Below are 4,696 nucleotides of genomic sequence, written 5' to 3' on the forward strand. Positions count from 1 at the left end.
TACTTTCTCTCATTATGCAGGCTTCTGGTAAATCTGCTGATGATTTCTTTTGCTGTGCTCTGTTTTGGGGCTCATTGCATTTGCTTTTTGTGGCTTCACCATTAATTCTTTGCCTAGGCAAATGTCCAGAAGAATTTTCTCTAGGGTTTTTTTTCCCCCTGGGATTTCTATAATTTCAGGTGTTACAGTTAAGTCTTTAACCCATCTTGGGTTGAGTCTTGTATATGGTGAGAAATAGGGGTCCAGTTTCATTCTTCTGATTATAGCTAGCCAATTTTCCCAGTACCATTTATTGAATAGGAAGTCATTATCCTATTGTTAATTTTTGATAGCTTTGTTGAAGATCAGTCAATTGCAGGTTTGTGGCTTTATTTCTGCATTCTCCATTCTGTTCCACTGATCTATGTGTTCATTTTTGTACTGGTCCCATGCTGTTTTAGTTACTATAGACCTGCAGTATAATTTGAAGTCAGGTAATGTGATGCTTCTAGATCTGTTCTTTTTGCTTAGGATTGCTTTGGTGATTTGGGCTCCTTTTTGGGTCCATGTGAACTTTAGAATTCTTTTTTCTAATTCTGTGAAGAATTATGTTGGTATTTTGATAGGGATGGCGTTGGACCTGTAGCTTGCTCTAGGTAGTATGGTCATTTTACTGATATCGACTATTCCAACCCATGATTATGGGATAGTTTTCCATTTGTTTGTGTCATCTGCAATTTCTTTCATTATTCTCCCCCTCTGCTTCCTGACTGACGGATGTGCTTCCCATGTGGACCTCCTCCATAGCATGGTGTGTTTTTCCTCTTGAGATTTGTTAGTACAACAAACACTCTTTTCAATGGCAGTCACCTCCTAATGTGTTGGCCGTGTCATACCTAAATAATATTAAAACCTAAGTTTTAAAACAAGGGCTTGTAAAGCACAAAACTGGGCAACCAAGAGCAAGGATGTCTAGAGCAGGACAAGAGGACAGATGAACACTTCCTGTAAAGATCTGTGTATTACACATTAACAACCACCAGGAATCATTGATGATGGACAAGACACTGGACATCCAAAAAGAAGAAAACTCAACAAGTTGACATTAATCAGCCTTCATTACCATACCTGGAGAAGTAACTGTGTAGCACAAGATAGAGGACAATGGTAGGCATGAAAATGCATCACTCAGTTCTCCTACTGCTTTGAGGTGAGTAATTGACGGACACCTCCAGCTACTGCTCTCTTCATCTGCCACCATGTCTGTGCAGAGGTCATGCTTCCCTCAGGCTGATCCCAGCCAATGACTGATTGCTGCTTGAATACTAAGGCAAGCCCATTTTGAGACATGGGTCTCCTCTGAGGGGTGACTAGTTCAAGCCTTGTCTTTCAGCATTTGTCAGTGCTGTACTTCATTCTGAGTCTCTTCCTCCGCAAGCCTCCTTTCTTTTCTCCTTCCTCAGAGCAGACAGTCCTGGATTATATTCTGATGTTGTTCTTGCCACTTGGGCTACCTGCCATTTCCCTTCACAGACATTGTTCCCTATACACTCTTGATTATCTTATCTTGTATAGGCATCTGCTTTTCAGAGGTTCCAAACTAGCTAACTATAGTTTTGGTTTGAATAGTTGAGGAAATGATAGGAAATTAGTAGAGATGAGGATGAAAATAATGAAAAGAAAGGACATTTTTTTCTTTCCTAATAGACGTTACTAACAAATGAACATTGTAATTAGATTCCGTTAGAAAACATTACGTAGAGTAAGATACCCACTTGATTTAAATGACATTTATCATATACCTAAATTTTTATCTCTTGAAACTATGCAATGATGATAATAATATTAGATGTCAATTTGAAACATGCTTGGGAAAAAGTTTTTCAAAATGTTGTCAGAGATAAACAAAATGTTGGAAAATCACTTTTCCAGACCTCTGCTACCTTTGTGGGAGTTAAGGAAGAATGAGGCACAGAGTTATAAATTTGGAATATTCATGGCTAATTACACTTCATTATTAGATAGATCTAGGGCCCAGCCCCCAAGCAAAGACTCAAGGGAGGTAAGCTGAACCACAGGGATTTTGTTCTCTTAAGTTATGGTGGCCCAATTTTTAGGAATGAAAGTACCTAGATCTAAAGTACATCTTGCTCAATTTCCAAGCCTAAGTTCCAAATCCAATCGCAGATCATACTACTCCAACACTTGGAAAGGCCACCAGCAGTAGTACCAGAAAAACTGGCTTGCTCTTCCATTACAGGATTAATCGGTGTGCCATTCATAGGATGCGAACAGAATTTAACTCCAAAATGCATTTGGAATCTGACCAACAGAGAATCTGAGTGTCAGGAGATCCTGAAAGAGACAAATATATCAGAAAAACACAATTGCAGGAATTGATGAAACTAAATATGAAACAGTTACTGTGTCCTTTTTACAGTTCCTAAGGGATTGTGCAACACGGCTGAGTAGAGAGAGAGAGCAAGGGATCAATCCAGCAGACTTACAGATTTTCATGGAGTTTTAAATACATAACACTTTATTCTTTCTCTTGTTATCATGGTAAGAAACATTTAACTCTTGCTAAAAGGAAGTCCTGGGCCTGAGCAACTGTGGATGACATGGAGACCAGTTATCCCAGTCTGAGCCTGTAGCACCTGTGTCTCCTCAGTCCTGGTTAAGAAGGATTTCCACCTTGGGAGAGAACAGAAAACCAGAGATATAGGAAGGTGCAAAATGTACAGGGCACATGGTTTTTTGTCCCAGGGCCACTGTGGTGTGATTCCTGTTAGGTATTCCCCTCACAACAACACTGGCATGTGCTGCCAAGGAGTCAGAGACTGGGGATCAGGGATTCTAGGCAAGGCATCCTAAGGAAATTCGAAATTATAAACTCTTACCTCACAATGCAAATGTAAAGAGGAAGGTGTTTCATGATCGTAAACTGTAAGAAAAAGGATTTGAAAATGAATAATAAAATCCAGTAACTATTGAGTACCTTAGAGATAATCTTGTTGAAATGTCGACATTATAGAGAGGAGAAGAGCAATGCCCGTTATGTGAAATGGAAGGTGCATATCTGAGCAAACAAGTCTGTTGAGCGTCCTCCTTCACTTTTGAGAGGCAAATCTGTAGACCCACCCTACCTAAAAACTCAGCTCACAAGGATTGCTAAAGGCAGATTTAGGGGCAACATGAAGAACGGCAGATCTAGGGCTCCTCACCTCAATCCAGAACCCACCAGGGCTCCATACACCGACGCCGACAGTTGTAGTAGCAACACTTCTTGTCCCCCTTGCAACTCTTATCGCGCCGGCATGTAGGTAAGAGGGTGAAGGGGCACTCAAGATCAAACTCTGGGCAATATCCCGGTTTCTGTGTAGCTGGAAAAAATGCCATAGGTCAGGAGGCTGAGGCAGGAGAATCGCTTGAATCCCGGGGGCAGAGGTTGCAATGAGCTGAGATCGCGCCACTGCACTCCAGCGTGGGCGACAGAGCGAGACTTCATCAAAAAATAAAAAAGCCACAGGGTGAGTGGGCACCAAAGTGTGATTTCCAGGCGTTAGGGCCAGGTCACACCATGGACTCCTCAGAGGAAACGCTCCCAACCCCAACAGCATCCTGGGTCGCCAACGCCCTACCCACACTCCTCAGGATTCGAGGCCGGGCCATGCAGAAGCAAAGGAGGATGGTCACAGAGAGTAGAGTGTGGCTGCTCAGCTTCATAATGCAAGAAAACGGTGTGGGGGCACCTGGAGGCTGGACCTGTCTGTGTCAGCTCTGGTGGGGCCCCACGAACAGACGGCGCTGTGGCTCACGGGACTGGAGGTCAGGAGGTGCCTCCGCTTGACCCGGAAGCACCATCTGTTTCCCTTCATCTCCCGGAAGAGACAACATGAAACAACTGGGGTGTAACTTGGAGAGCCCTCACGGACTGCCTCTCTTCAGAGTGTTGCAGGACTATTCTGACTCTTCATCACTCTTACTTTATCCAGCAGATTTTGAGGCAATAGAACGCCATTGTCTTTCCCGGAGCGTGCATCAGGTCTGACCAGCCCCCTTCTTCCCACTGTGTATCCGGAATAATTGAAACCTACCTCTCTAGGCATTTGAGGTGTTTACTTTTACCACATTAACATTAAAACACACAAGACACAAAGACAAAGCAAGATAATGTGCAAGTCACAAGATAATTTCTAGATTTATGAAAAACTTTTTTTGTGCACCGTAGGCGTCAAGTTTAACTTGTGAAAAAAAATTGTCTCCTTTAATTCATGTCTTAATGTTTCCACTTATGTGTAAAAACTTAATTAGTTGATAAAGTCAAAACTCCATCTTGAGGCCATTTTGGAATGTTGACTCCAGGCCAAATAAATCTTCATGCTGTCTCTATGCTCCTCTCTCTGTTCTACTTGCTTGGTAGCTAAGAGCATATAAGATTTTAGCAACGGTAAGAAATAGGGTTACTAATGAACGTGGGAGAATTGGGACCTGATATGAAAGAGAGATGACGAGGAAAAAGCTCTATGGAGCAGGCACTATATTTAACACCTTTCTTCTAGCACAACCGTCAGGCTACCCCTATACCTTAAATGTTTATATTGTTCAACTCTGCTGCTCTTTTCTAGCTCTGATTTGGCATGTGCTCACTGAGTTCCAGTCCAAATTTCCAAAAGCAAAATCCTTTCCAATGGGCTTAATATGCCAAAATCTTCAA

The 4,696-nt window shown here is 42.3% G+C and overlaps 1 long non-coding RNA gene across 1 annotated transcript; it reads right to left on the bottom strand.

Moving 5' to 3' along the window:
* Positions 1-2,489: 2,489 nt before the first annotated feature.
* Positions 2,490-4,077, bottom strand: LOC116540211. Its single transcript, XR_004264347.1, has 4 exons — positions 3,621-4,077; positions 3,204-3,362; positions 2,880-2,923; positions 2,490-2,673 (listed from the first exon to the last, which is right to left on the bottom strand). It is a non-coding gene; the product is annotated as an uncharacterized LOC116540211 (long non-coding RNA).
* Between the last annotated feature and the right edge of the window lie 619 nt (positions 4,078-4,696).

The sequence above is a fragment of the Sapajus apella genome, unplaced genomic scaffold, assembly GCF_009761245.1.
Source record: "Sapajus apella isolate SASKATOON/1434 unplaced genomic scaffold, GSC_monkey_1.0 scaffold137, whole genome shotgun sequence".
Taxonomy (NCBI): domain Eukaryota; kingdom Metazoa; phylum Chordata; class Mammalia; order Primates; family Cebidae; genus Sapajus; species Sapajus apella.